Source organism: Hyla sarda, chromosome 1 (genome assembly GCF_029499605.1).
Source record: "Hyla sarda isolate aHylSar1 chromosome 1, aHylSar1.hap1, whole genome shotgun sequence".
Taxonomy (NCBI): Eukaryota; Metazoa; Chordata; class Amphibia; order Anura; family Hylidae; genus Hyla; species Hyla sarda.
In genome coordinates this window covers 82,996,679-83,012,086 of record NC_079189.1, presented here as the reverse complement: position 1 = coordinate 83,012,086, position 15,408 = coordinate 82,996,679, and the positions used below count along the sequence as shown (strand labels likewise).

Below are 15,408 nucleotides of genomic sequence, written 5' to 3'. Positions count from 1 at the left end.
ATTGTCCATTGTAGCAGGTGGGGTAAAAACTTCCTTTGTAAGGCCCTGATCTTGCCCTATTAATTGCCTTCTTGGCAAGTGTTACTCACCCTAAAAAGGGCGGCCCCATACAGGACACTCTCTCTATTTCCTCCTAAAAACCCTGGGAAATAGCAGTGTTTGTAGGTGGAAATAGGGAGAGGTTCCTCTGTGAGGAAAAGAAAAAAAAATGTGGGGCGCTCTCTGGCGTAGTAAGGTTTGTACCTCTTGAATAGAAGAAGAGAGATAGAAAGGACCTCACCACACCTGTGCAGTGGTACTGACCTGTAAGAGCAGTGCGGTGCATATGGCGTGGCTCTGGAGTAGTGTGGGGTGGGTTATTACAGCTTGCTGCTTGGTACCCCCTTGTCCGTTACGCCCAGGGCAGGGCAACGGAAGAAGCTATATATAAAGGAAGTACAGAATATGCGGGGGTTCTGTACCCAAGCGCTACTGTTAAATAGAGTCGGTAGGCCAATAGGTACACAGGATGCTTTTGATTTCATTCTTACATAAAAAGTACAACTGGACAATGCGTTTCGGCGTGCTCTCACGCCTTCCTCAGGTCCACAATATAAATTTTGTGGCGTCCTGTGAATGGGTACCTGTGTCCTGGCGGCAACCAAGGTCGCCACAAAATTTATACAAAATTTGTGGACCTGAGGAAGGCGTGAGAGCACGCCGAAACGCGTTGTCCTGTTGTACTTTTTATGTAAGAATGAAATCAAAAGCATCCTGTGTACCTATTGGCCTACCAACTCTACTTAACAGTAGCGCATTGGCGGGTGGAAATCCTGGCTGATCCATGCCTGATTCATCTTCCCAAAGGTCAGTCTCTCCACATTTTTCATGGACAGACAAGTTCTCCTTGGGGTTACTATGGCCCCCACCGCACTAAACACCCGCTCTGATGGCACACACTGGCCGGGCAGGCCAGCTTTTCCAGGGCAATCTCTGCTAGTGGCGGCCACAAATAAAGTTTGGCTGCCCGGAAGTCCAGCGGATCTTTAAGGTGTGTTGGTATGTTCATGTCAAGGTATGCCACCACCTGCTGGTTCAGGTCCTGCTCCAGGTCTACCTGATGCTGATGAGTTGCTTCACTATGTGGGTGAAGAAAGCTACTCATCAACTACTGTAGACTCAGGCTGCTGCTGATGGAGCTGGTACTGCTCTTGCCACCCCACCTCTCCCCAGCAGCCATGGCAGTGGAAGGTGAGCGCAGAGGGTCCCCCGAGTCAAACCTGCGAGAGGATGAACGATGGCACAGATAGGCATTGGCAAACTGACTATGTAGGATGTCCCTGCCTCCATCTCTACTGCATGCTGCCACGGTGTGTCTGGGTTCTCTGTCTTGCATTCCTCATAACCCTCTAGCTGCTCCTGCTCCTCCTCTCCTGTCAGATGAACTGCCCATCTTGCAAAACCTAAACTGTGCTCTACTGTGCCCCTCCCCCTCCTCCTCCAGTTCAGGCCCAACTGGGCTCATCTGGGCGTGAGATGCAGGCACCACGTCTCCAGTGCCCTGACCAGCCATTCTTTCCAACATGTGTTGTAGTTGATGAAGCAGTGGAATGATGTTGTTCATCCCGTAATCCTGGCGACTGACTAATAATGTGGCTTCTTCATGGGCCTGAGAAAACGGCAGGTGTCACTTATGAGCTGCCACTGGTTGACATTGACGTTACACAGGGGAGTCCCCCTATCCACTTGGATCATCAAGAAATCGGTGATGGCTTTTCTCTGTTCATATCGATTTTCCAACATATGGAGGGTGGTATTCTAACGTGTGGAAATGTCGCAAATAAGACTATGTTGGGGGATACCGTTCTGATAGAGCAGCTCAAAAAGGGTGTGCTTTGCGGTGTACGGGTGGCTGAATTGCATGCAAAGTTTCCTTCATTGTAAGGATGTCTTGAAAATGGGGGGGGGGGGACAGTTCAGGAACCGCTTGACAACCAGATGAAACGCGTGTGTCATGCAGGGTGCATGTCTCAGGCTTCCTTGTCGCAGCGCAGACATGATGTTCTTCCCATTGTCGGTCACCATAGTTCCCATTTCCAGTTTTCGTGGATTAAGCCCTGAATCGACTTTTGATGAAGTGGAGTAAGCCATGATTCGACTTCTTGACTTTTAGCAGTTCCTCACCTGTGTGGCAAACCATGTGAAGAACAGTGTGACACCGCCTTGCCCTGCACACATGGTATGCTAAAGGGGCACTGAAACTTTTCCATACAGTGGAGGCTGAGGACACGGTGGAGGATGAGGAGGCGGAGTCGCACACTGTCACAGGATCAATGGCCTGAGAGCGTGGAGGCGGAAGCAGCATGACCTGTCCAAGTTGCTGTTGTGGCTGTGCAGGAACCACATTCACCCAGTAGGCCGTAAAGGAAATGTATTGTCCCTGACCGTAGTTACAGCTCCACACGTCAGCACTGCTATGCATTTGTGTACACACCGACCGGCTCAAGGACTGGCCCACCTTCTGTTCCACAAAATTGTGCAGGGCTGGTACTGCCTTCTTCACAAAGAAATGATGACTTGGGACTCTCCACCTCGGTTCGGCACAAGCCATCAGTTCTCTGAAAGGTGCAGAGTCCACCACTTGAAAAGGGAGGGACTGCAGCACCAGCAACTTGGACAGGAGCACATTCAGCTTCTGTGTCATTGGATGAGTAGGTGAATACTGTTGTCTCTTGGAAATGGCTTTGCAGATGGATTGCTGGTGGAATGACTGACTCAAAGTAGGAGGAGCAGGAGCATCTGGAGCGACAGAAGATGGGTATGACACACCTCCCTTCGGCTGAGGTGGTGGAGCTTTGGCTGGCTGAAACAGGGAGCAGCGTGCCACTGGGTGATGCAGCAGGTTGGACCACCACCTAGGAGCCACGGTTCTCCCAGGCCGCTTTATGGGGATGCTGCATATATTGACGCAGAGCCATAGTGCTAACATTGGGACCATAGCCACGCTTCACCATCTGCCGACACATCTTGCATGTGACACATCTTGCATCTTGCATGTAACCTCCTCTGGATGCTTGATGAAAAACTGCCACACTGATGAGTAGCTGATTTTCCCACCAACCGTCCACACTGATTGACTGCTACTGCCGCCGACTCCAGCAACTCCTGTTCCTCTACCTCCCGGGAAGGTAAGCTGCCACGAAACAGGTGGTCTACCCCAGGTAGATTTTGGCTCCAGACTTTCCACTTCTGCCACCATGCTGACTGCCAACCATGCTACCACCTTGCTGGCTCAGCAGCTGCCTCACGTGCAACCTACAACCCCTGATGATGAAGCCCTTTTTGCACCCAGCTCCCAAGTGCAATCAGCTTCATCATCATCGAGTTGTGTCTGCATGTCACTGATGTTCTCCTCAGGTTCCATAACAGTGTCTGCTTCAGGAGCCTGAAAGCTCACAACACCACCTCCCACGCCACTCTTTACATCACTACTTGCCCACCTAGCAGAGGAAGTGGCAGATGTCTCCTCCACTTCTTGGCTGGGCAGTAACTGCTGACTGTCCTCTAGTAGATCGTCCTGAACCCACAGCATAAGATACTTCTGTGGGGGAGGGAACAGCATAGGACCGAGGCAATGGGAGGATAGGGACTGCTCCCGGACCATGCCAGCTGAGGGTTGTGTCTGAGGAACCCACCGACTGTTAACTGGGGTGTCAGTTGTCACTTGTGATGACGTTGAGGACCGTGTTAACCAATCGATGACGGTAGATGGGTTGCTGGTTGAGAAACGACCACTAGCTAATACCAGGAGCTCAGGCTTCTCGTTGCGACTCCTGCTGCCACTCGCAGTATTTGTCTACAACACCAGCAGGTGTGTACTTTTAGCTGGCCTTTCACAGTATCTAGGCCCTTAAGATTTTAACAGGAACAAAATAGTACACCCACTTAGATGTACAAATGTGGTATGCACTTATGAGGGGAGGACAATGCGCTCCAGTATGCTTAAAACAGTATTTGTCTACAACACCAGCAGGTGTGTACTTTTGCCTGGCCTTTCCCAGTATCTCGGCCCTTAAGACTCTAACAGGAACAAAATGGTACACCACTTAGATGTTCGTATGTGGTATGCACGTATGAGGGAAGGACACTGCTCTTGAGTATGCTTAAAACTGCATTTGTCTACAACACCAGCAGGTGTGTACTTTTGCCTGCCCTTTCACAGTATCTAAGCCCTTATGACTTTAACAGGAACAAAATGGTACACCACTTAGACGTACGTATGTGATATGCACATATGAGCAGAGGACAATGTGCTCCAGTACGCTTAAAACAGTATTTGTCTACAACACCAGTAGGTGTGTACTTTTGGCTGGCCTTTCACAGTATCTAGGCCCTTAAGATTTTAACAGGAACAAAATAGTACACCACTTATATGTACGTATGTGGTATGCACTTATAAGGGGAGGACAGTGCGCTCCAGTACGCTTAAAATAGTATTTGTCTACAACACCAGCAGGTGTGTACTTTTGCCTGGCCTTTCACAGTATCTAGGACCTTAAAGGGGTACTCTGGTGGAAAACTTTTTTTTCTTTAAATCAACTGGTGCCAGAATGTTAAACAGATTAGTAAATTATTTCTATTGAAACATCTTAATCCTTCCAGTACTTATTAGCTGCTGAATACTACAGAGGAAATTCTTTTCTTTTTGGAACACAGCTCTCTGCTGACATCATGAGCACAGTGCTCTCTGCTGACATCTCTGGCCATTTTAAGAACTGTCCAGAGTAGTAGAAAATCCCCATAGAAAACATATACTGCTCCTAAAATGGACAATGATGTCAGCAGAGAGCACTGTGCTCGTGATGTCAGCAGAGAGCACTGTGTTCCAAAAAGAAAATCATTTCCTATGTAGTGTTCAGCAGCTAATAAGTTTTGGAAGGATTAAGATTTTTTAATAGAAGTAATTTACAAATCTGTTTAGCTTTCTGGCAGCAGTTGATTTAAAAAAAACGTTTTCCACTTTAAGACTTTAACAGGAACAAAATGGTACACCACTTAGATGTACATATGTGGTATGCACTTATGAGGGGAGGACAATGAGCTCCAGTACGCTTAAAACAGTATTTGTTCACAACACCAGCAGGTGTGTACTTTTACCTGGCCTTTCACAGTATCTAGGCCCTTAAAGGGGTACTCCCGTGGAAAACTTATTTTTTTATCAACTGGTGCCAGAAACAGATTTGTAAATTACTTCTATTAAAAAATCTTAATCCTTCCAGTACTTATTAGCTGCTCAATACTACAGAGGAAATGGTTTTCTTTTTTGAACACAGAGCTCTCTGCTGACATGATGACTACAGTGCTCTCTGCTGACATCTCTGTCCATTTTAAGGACTGTCCAGAGTAGGAGAAAATCCCCATAGCACACATATGCTGCTCTGGACAGTTCCTAAAATGGACAGAGATGTCAGCAGAGAGCTCTGTGTTCCAAAAAGAAAACCATTTCCTCTGTAGTATTCAGCAGCTAATAAGTACTGGAAGGATTAAGATTTTTTAATAGAAATAATTTGCTAATTTTTTAATAGAACAAATCTGTTTAACTTTCTGGCACCAGTTGATTTAAAAAAAAAAGTTTTCCATGGTAGTACCCCTTTAAGACTTTAACAGGAACAAAATGGTACACCACTTAGATGTACACACAGGTTACACTTAATAGAGGACAATATGCTTTTAGTGCTCTGCTCACCCTGACTCCCTGGCTACTATTAGCTTTTCAGTTGTTGTACACACCAGTGCTGCAGCACAGAGATGCTATGTACCACACCCAAAATTGCACTCTCTCTCAATCTCACTCCCTTCCCTATCAGTGCTTTTAGGCTGCATTTGGGCTTGAGATGAATCGCTGCTGTGAAAAGCTTTTCTTTGCAACACACACTGCTCTCTGTCCATTTCTCTCTGCAATAGAACGCTGATGTGACTGGGAGGTGAATCGCTGCTGTAAAAATGCTTTTCTATGCAAACCACACTGCTGTCTGTCCCTCTCTCTCTCTCTCTCTGCAATAAAAGGCTGAAGTGGCTGGCCACAAGATGGCTGCCGATTATATAGGGCTGTGACATCATAGGGGTGGCTGGCTGCTGATCGGCTGCATGCTGCATGTGATTCAGGGTCATCCCGCCGACCCTTGTTCTCGCCTTCCCAGGATTCCTTGCCCTATGTCCTTACATGTGGAACCGCCATTTTAGATGCCCTGGAGCCTGGATTGCACTAAATGGAGTTTAATGAAGCGATTTGTGCGATTGAATCGGGGCAATATTCGCATTTGTTGCGAATCAAATTTTTCCTGAATTTTGTAACAAATTCGGATTCGTCAGATTCTATTCACTCATCCCTAATAATATTCTTAGGATAAAATATATGGACCCCAATTTTTTTTTAAATTAAACAAAAGGAAAGGTGTGCAAAAAATGTGCCACCAACATCACCAAGTATGGATGTGAAGCAAAGACCTCTAAAAGGTGGAAGGGAACAACGTATGGTCCATTGGGGGTAAAAACTTCTCCTGTAAGGCCCTACTCTCACAATATTAATTCCCTTCTTGGCAAGTGTTACTCTCCCTAAAAAGGGCAGCCCCACACAGGAAACTCACCCTATTTTCCCCCACAAACACTGCCATTTCCCTGGGTTTTTAGGTGTAAATAGAGAGAGTTTCCTGTGTGGGGCCGCCCTTTTTAGGGTGAGTAACACTTGCCAAGAGAATTAATAGGGCGAGAGTAGGGCCTTACAGGGGAAGTTTTTTCACCACCTGCTACAATAGACAATAGGTTGTTCCCTTCCACCTTTTCGAGGAAAGTTTTACCCGCCCCAAACAGGAACCAATCCCTATTTCCACCTAAAAGCCCTGGGAAATGGCAGTGTTTGTAGACAGAAATAGGGAGAGGGTCCTGTGTGGGCCACCCATTTTAGGATGAGTAACACTTGCCAAGAAGGGAATTAATAATGCGGGAGTAGGGCCTTACAGGAGAAGTTTTTACTCCCACTGGTCACAATGGACCATACGTTGTTCCCTTCCGCCTTTTAGAGGTCTTTGCATCACATCAATACTTGGTGGTGTAGGTGGCACATGGTGTTTTTTGCCCACCTTTATTTTTGTTTGATTTAAAAATAAAAAATTTGGGGTCCATATATATTTTATCCTAAGCATATTATTAAAAGTTAAGTATTGCGTAATGCATATCCTCAATATTTACTTGTGCACACTAACACTTTTACAAAAGAGACCATTTTCTTCTGCCTACCTGCCTCAGCTACTATTCTGATCCTGCCACCCGCCTGATGCCACACATCTGATGCCAAGTTCTCCTTTTTGCACCCACCTTCATCACTGGGTACTGGTATTGCCTGCATTGTACTGCATCACTCTGTCACCGGGTCACTTTCAGGACTCCTGATGCTGCTGCCACCTCCATGCTGTCTCATTCTGCCACCATATGTTCCCCTCATGCTGCTTCCACCTCCAGGCTGTGTCATTCTGCCACTATATGGTCTCCTCATGCTTCCGCCGCCTCCATGCTGTGTCATTCAGCCACTATATGTTCTCCTCATGCTATCGCCAACTCCAGGCTGTGTCATTAAGCCACTATATGGTCTCCTCATGCGGCCGCCACCTCCAGGCTGTGTCATTCGGCCACTATATGGTCTCCTCATGCTTCCGCCATTTCCAGGCTGTGTCATTCACCCACTATATGTTCTCCTCATGCTGCCGCCAACTCCAGGCTGTGTCATCCAGCCACTATATGCTCCTGCCAGCTCCACGCTGTACGGCGCGGCGCATGACGTCAATGCGCCGCGCCGTGCATAGCAACGACGCAGGAGACGCACGCCGGAGGCCTGCAGCAGCGCGGACCCGACCCCGGCAACAGGTAATTATGCCACCGGGGATGGGGGGAGGCAACGGGGCAGCGGCGCCGGCAATGGGTGCCACTGCCCCTTCTCTCCCCGTGGCTGTCGGCGCCGCTTCTCTCCCCCTGGCTTTCGGCGCCGGCAATGGGGCGCCGGCACCGATAGTCAGGGAGACAGAATGGGCAGCGGCACCGATAGCCAGGGGGAGAGAAGGGCCGGCAGCAGGGCTCTAGACCCCAGGAAAGGCAGGGGGAGAGAAGCGGGCAGCGACGGCCTCTCTCCTGCTGCCTTTCCTGGGGGTGTATCGGGGTATACACGCGCACACACGCACCCTCATTTTACCATGGATATTTGGGTAAAAAACTTTTTTTACCCAAATATCCTTGGTAAAATGAGGGTGCGTGTTATAGGCCGATGCGTGGTATACCCTGATAAATACGGTAGTTGTGGGTCTCTGAAACCTGCTGACATTTGTGACATATCCTGTGGACTGATTCTAAGCCCTGTCTACTTATGTTTCTGCATTCTTTGCTTTCCATTATAAGGCAAACAATATTCTTTTTGTATATTCACAGGATAGGGGATAAGTGTCTAATTGCAGGGGGTCCGGCTTCTGGAACACCCCATGATCTCCAGAACAGGGTTCCAAATCTCCCATCTGCATGGAGCATGGAGTGGCACGCATTCCATTCATTCTCTGTGGGAACAATGCAGATACATGAGTGCTGTATTTGGCTATCTCCAGCGCTACCTTAGAGAATGCATGCATCTATCTAGCCAAAAGATGCAAGAGCCAGTCCCAAGTCCAACCCTTTCTTTGTGGAAAAAGCGGTAGACCTAGACAAGTTCTGCTGTAGTCAGGGCTTGGCATTTGCCAAAGACACACATACTTTAGCTAGCTTCAATTAGTGCCACATGATGTAGATGAGAGTTGCTGTCCTAAAGCCAAGTTCCAGTCCCGCTGCAATGATACATCTGTCTAAATTGTCTTAACCTCCAAAAGGAAAGATTTTTCTAAAGCAAGGGCCTTTTTGATTTTTGCAGATAATTTTCGGGCCTTCAGTCGGATCAGTGCCACGATGTCTGCTAAGCCAGGGAAGACGTATCAACAATTATCAGAAACCATAAGATGCAGTTAATGCTGCACAAGGGGGTTAATGCCTAGATTTAAAATTATTTCCAGCCGAGAGGTTAGGGATAAACGTCTGACCAGTGGGAGTCCAACTGCTTGACTTTTGGCCATTCCAAATGGATTCCATGGACTGATGGAAATAGCCTAACACTGTACTTTCTTATTTTATTCAGGGTCATAGAATATTAAACAGTGCACATGGTCTGGGATAACCCTTTTGTAATAAAAAAATATCTCTGATGTTTCATGCTTTGAGAGACGGGTAACACAGTGGAAAAAGAGATCATAACAGTTTTCTGTTTCCCTGTTTGTTGCTGTAATGTCCAATTCTGTGTTTTTGCATTTTTCAGTTTTTAGTTCCTGTTCAGACTTTGTTTGTATGTATGAACAGTTTCTGTGCTAATTCTTCCTTGGTTTGGAAGAGTTAATGCTCTCAGCCTATGACAGCTTGGGTGTGGTTTTAAAACCCAAGCTCTGCTGGTACTCTGGGCTGGTGATTAGTTCTACTATGACTGTTTCACCTTAGCTATGTCCGTCTGTTAATATCTGAGTTTTAACCATGGTGATGATTCCTGTTATTATATAGATTTTAGTCTGCTTGGTTTTAGTACATCTGTCGGTTTTTAGTATTATGTGTGTATGTTCTGCTTTAACCTTGTTATATCTTAGTATGTGTTCACACAGTCTTGTGCTTGTACCCGTGCTCAGTGTCTAGTCTCTGGAGTCTGTTCAGACTCATCTGGTTCTCAATCCAGTGTTCCGTGTATTATATTTCTGTTTCCTTCTAGGCCAGTATCCTGATCACACGGTGGAGTGTGCCCGCTGGCTAGGAGTCTATTTGGCTTTGGTATTGATGTTCCTCCATATTTGGAGTGAGGAGTCTAGTTTGTTCTTTGTTCAATGTTCAGTGTGAACTGTGTTCTATGTTTCCAGACCTGTTTAGTGTTTGACATTCAGTTCATCTGTTCATCCCCTGCATCTCCTGGTTTTAGCTTTATACTTATACCATAACTAGACCTTTTTCCAGTTATGTTTCTGGCCTTTCCCCAACTATGTACTGTATTATTTGTGTACCTTTATGCCCATTGCACCTTAGTGCATGAAGGGAACGGCTACAAGTTGTCGATCCGCCGTTTAGGGCAGATGGGCAAGTAGGCAGGGAGAGTGTTTCTAGGGACAGCTTAGGGCTCACTCTCCCTGTCCACCCCCAGTCATGACAGTTGCATTGGTTTCCTTTCCCTTCTCATTTTTATATGTCACATTAGATAATGCTTATTTGTATATGTGTTGACAGCATAGACTTACAGAATTATTACTTATACATTGTGTCTATGTTTATCATTAGCTCAGAGTCTGGAAGCAAAGTTTCTTTCATTCCTGATGTTATTTGCAGCAGTCCGTCCCCAGATTTATAACATAGTGAGATGGTCTCCAGCATATGGAATACATCTCTGCTGACACATTTGGTAAGAAAACTCCTGTTTTTGTGTCATGAAGACTAGAAAGAGTGTTGTTGAGGAATTACATACTATTCTAACTCCAAGCCTAACTGGAGCCTTATATAACCCCAATGAATTGCAAATAAACCATGGGGCAAATAATGTTAAGGGTTCAAAGCAAAGATAGACCATGTTTTATTTCAACTCACTAATAAGACTTCCCTGAGGATTGGAAGGAGTGTATGACCCAGCAACATCCAGTATTGCTTGTGTTCTCCGCCTAGTCCAATTATGGGAAAAAGAGTTTGAGGAACGTAGTAGGGGAACTTGTTTAAAGATACATGCGATATCAGCCTTTGTGCTTGTCGTGGTGGCCCAGTAAAGGAGATGTCGCCTTGTACCCTTGCTGCCCTATCAGGCAGCCTCCTTCAGTGTCCCCAGGGCCCCTTGCACCGGTTTCCCCCCTGTACATATGTTCTTCAGTGTATTGTATTATAAAATGTGTTGTATCTTTAAGAGTTATGTCATGTGATTGTTACCCAGGAGGTATCAGTGACCAGGTGATCCCAAGAGTGACCTATGGGTTCCCTGCTAGTCTCCTCCATGTAAGCCCCGGCTGGAGCTTCTTTGACTTTGAGCTCTGCTCTTCTGCTAAGCTGAGGTCCAGTGCAGTCGTGGCTAGTTTGTGTGTCCAGAGTGTTGGAGGCCTCAAAGTCCAGTCCTTCAGCCACCATCAAGTCAAGTAAGCTACAGTCACAGCTTTATGAGTCAAGTCAAGTCAGTCCCTGTCATCTGTCAAGTCAGCACAGTCTGCATTAAATTGTCCAGTCCTACTACAAGTCCCAGCAAGCCCTTAAGGTCTCTGCATCACTGGTCACTTGGGCCCTGGCTTAACTGTATAGACTTTACCATCTATCTACCCTCAGTAAAGCTGTCTGTAACTTGGCATCGGAGTCTTTATTGCCCCCGTGCCTAGCCCAGGATCCAGCGGTTTACCTTCGGGTGGTTTTAGGCTAAACCACGCCCTAGTGTCACGAATACTAGGGTAACAACATCTGCCCTCATCACACCCCGCTACCACATTGTAAATCAGCATAAGCCTTAGATAATACTGAAATAGACAATTTATTGCTAAATGGTGCTGGGGTCTCAGCAAGGATATCTTACATGTCACACAGAACATTATACTCTGCCAAAGTATGAGCTACAATTTATACCAGTGATGTCCATGTAGTAGAAGGGCCTGCATTCGGCCCTCCTGTGCCTGATATCTGGTCTCCAGGGAAAAGCACATTCATATTGAGCATCTGCTTTCCACCCAGCTTTGCCAGTCTGCTAAAGAGAATATTTCTCTGGTTAAGCAGCCATGTTGGAAATCTTTAGGAGACTGGTATAGCTGAGTTGTACGCAGTACACAGTGCTGGGCTCACAGCAATTACCCAACTTTCCCTGCCTCCTGAGGAGAATATCTGTCTGGTAAAGCAGCCATGCTGAAGCTTTTGTTATGAGACTGTTTACATTATTTTATTTGAAAAATAGAAAAAAGCTAGGATGATTACGACTTTTATTAGTGGAGGCACTTATTCACATTTATTACTATTTTTTTTTTGTTTTATTCACTATAGGGGACAATTTTATGCAATATTTTGATTGCAAACACTGTCCAAAGCTATTCCATGGCAACCAGGAGAAGCAGAGTGGCATCAGGATGGCAGAGAGGCAGGTGCTGATCAAGGCCGAGATGGAAAGTCCCGATAAGCTGGCGAATATTTTAATGCTTCCACTTTGATCATGTGATCTAAAGGGTTTGCTGGACATCAGCAAGATCACTGATGTCCGGCATTAGCTACAAGTCCTGGCAGCTGATAGCAGCCATTACTCACCGGCTTTGAAGCAAACTCAGCTCCTGAGCTTGGTTTAAAGTCTCCTAGTGTCCCCATGATGTTCTGAGCCATTATGTGGTAGAATCTATTCACCAGCACTGCACCAAGGTCTATGGGAATGCCCACTCTGCTGCACTGCTATAAGTACTTTCCCTGTATTAAGGTACTAAAAAAGCAAAACATAACATTCAAAATATATATAGTTTGCGCTGAGAAGGACTTATTTTAAGGGAAATGTATATATGTGGTGTTAATACCTATATATAACATACCTGTGCTAGAACAGCATTCATCAAAGCGGTAATGGAGAGCTGATGCAATAAGAGGGAGGCTAGCAGCGTTCCTCAATGGTATTTGTAGAAAGTCATGTGTTCAAGGAGAATACTGAAAGAATGATTGCTGTAAAAGTAAAATGACTCTTATTTATAACTAGCTACTGGCATATACCTTGTAGAATCTATACAACCTTTTTTTTTTCTTTTAAAGCATTTATTTAGTTTTTGTAATTTTAACCCCTTAAGGACCCAGCCATTTTACACCTTAGGACACTTTTTTGCACATCTGACCACCGTCACTTTAAACATTAATAACTCTGGAATGTTTTTACTTATCATTCTGATTCCGAGAATGTTTTTTCGTGACATATTCTACTTTAACATAGTGGTAAAATGTTGTCGATACTTGCATCCTTTCTTGGTGAAAATCCCAAAATCTGATGAAAATTTTTAAAATTTAGCATTTTTCTAACTTTGAAGCTCTCTGCTTGTAAGGAAAATGGATATTCCAAATAATTTTGTTTTTTATTCACATATACAATATGTCTACTTTATGTTTGCATCATAAAATTGACATGTTTTTACTTTTGGAAGACACCAAAGAGCTTCAAAGTTCTGCAGCAATTTCACGACTTTTGCATACGTAAAAAAAAAAATTCACTAAAATGTGTGTTACCCCCAATTTCACATTTTTGCAAGGGTTAATAGCAGAAAATACCCTCCCCAAATTTGTAACCCCATCTCTTCTGAGTATGGAGGTACCCCATAAGTTGACCTAAAGTGCACAACGGGCGAACTACAATGCTCAGAAAAGAAGGAGTCATATTTGGCTTTTTGAGAGCAAATTTTGCTCGGGGGGCATGTCGCATTTAGGAAGCCCCTATAGTGCCAGGACAGCAAAATAACCCCCACATGGCATACCATTTTGGAAACTAGAACTCTTGAGGAACGTAACAAGGGGTACAGTGAGCAGTGACCCCCCACTGGTGTCTGTCAGATCTTTGGAACAGTGGGCTGTACGAAATTTTTAATTTGCACAGCCCACTGTTCCAAAGATCTGTCAGACACTAGTGGGGGGTAAATTCTTACTGCACCCCTCATTACATTCCATGAGGGGTGTAGTTTCCGAAATGGGTCACATGTGGCTTTTTTTTTGCGTTTGTCAAAACCGCTGTAACAATCAGCCACTCCTGTGCAAATCACCTCAAATGTACATGGCGCACTCTCCCTTCTGGGCCTTGTTGTGCGCCCCAAGAACACTTTGTGCCCACATATGGGGTATCTCCGTACTCGGGAGAAATTGCGTTACAAATTTTGGGGGGCGTTTTTCCCTTTTACCTCTTGTGAAAATGAAAAGTATAGAGCAACACCAGCATGTTAGTGTAAAAAAATAAATTTTTTACACTAACATGCTGGTGTAGACCCCAACTTCACCTTTTCATAAGGGGTTAAAGGAGAAAAAGCCCCCCAAAATTTGTTAGGCAATTTCTCCCGAGTACGACGATACCCCATATGTGACCCTAAACTGTTGCCTTGAAATACGACAGGGCTCCAAAGTGAGAGCGCCATGCGCATTTGAGGCCTGAATTAGGGATTGGCATAGGGGTGGACATAGGGGTATTCTATGCCAGTGATTCCCAAACAGGGTGCCTCCAGCTGTTGCAAAACTCCCAGCATGCTTGAACAGTAGACGGCTGTCCGGCAATACTGGGAGTTGTTGTTTTGCAACAACTGGAGGCTCCATTTTGGAAACAGTGGCGTACCAGACGTTTTTCATTTTTATTGGGGAGGGGAGGGGGGGCTGTATAGGGGTATGTGTATATGTAGTGTTTTTTACTTTTTATTTTATTTTGTGTTAGTGTAGTGTTTTTAGGGTACAGTCACACGGACGGGGGTTACAGCGAGTTTCCCGCTGCGAGTTTGAGCTGCCGCGCAAAATTTGCTGCATCGCAAACTTGCAGCCTGATACTCACTGTAAGCCCCCTGCCCTGTACATTCACGGGGGAGGGGGGGGACCTCCAGCTGTTGCAAAACTTAAACTCCCAGCATGCACAGTTGGAGTTGGTTGGAGTTGTAGTTTTGCAATATCTGGAGGACTACAGTTTGCAGACCACTAATACTAATCTGTGCCCTTCCAGATGTTGCAAAACTACAACTCCCAGTATGCCAAAACTGTCATGGCATGCTGGGAGTTGTAGTTCTGCAACATCTGAAGGGCCAGATGTTACAGAACTACAACTCCCAGCATGCCTGGACAGTAAGGGCATGCTGAGGATGTGTAGTTTTGCAACATCTGGAAGGGCACAGTGGTCTCCAAACTGTGGACCTCCAGATGTTGCAAAACTGCAACTCCCAGCATGCCCGGATGCCAAGGGCTGTCTGGGCATGCTGGGAGTTGTAGTATACAGGGTCCCATTAAAGCAATGCATATCGCTTTACGGCGACGTGCATTGCTGTAAAGGGCCCGACCACGGCTGAAGAGGAACTCACCTGTCGCCACCGCCACCGTCTTCATCGCCGGGATCCGGGTCTTCAGGGACGAGGTAAGTACCGGGGCCGGGTCCCAGCACTCCCCCGTCCCCCGCCGCGTCCTCCTGTCTTCCTCCCGTCCTCTCCGGACTTCCAGGGGCCGGGCAGGGCGGGAAGAAGTAACCCCCCCCCCCCCCTTCAATTGGTCGGTTAGCTAACCGACGGATCGCAGGGGATAGGAGGAGGTGGCAGGCTTGCCACCTCGCTCCTAGCCTTCAGCATGGTCCTGGCTGTCTGTGACAACCGGGATCATGCAAAATTACCGGGCGGT

General features: G+C 46.1%; 1 protein-coding gene across 1 annotated transcript in view; it reads right to left on the bottom strand.

Moving 5' to 3' along the window:
- Positions 1–12,621, bottom strand: part of KLF3 (KLF transcription factor 3) — a 140,668-nt gene extending 128,047 nt beyond the window's left edge. Inside the window, exon 1 of the mRNA XM_056556634.1 lies at positions 12,606–12,621. The gene's annotated coding sequence lies outside the window, so the exon portion shown is untranslated. The remainder of the gene's footprint in view (positions 1–12,605) is intronic.
- Between the last annotated feature and the right edge of the window lie 2,787 nt (positions 12,622–15,408).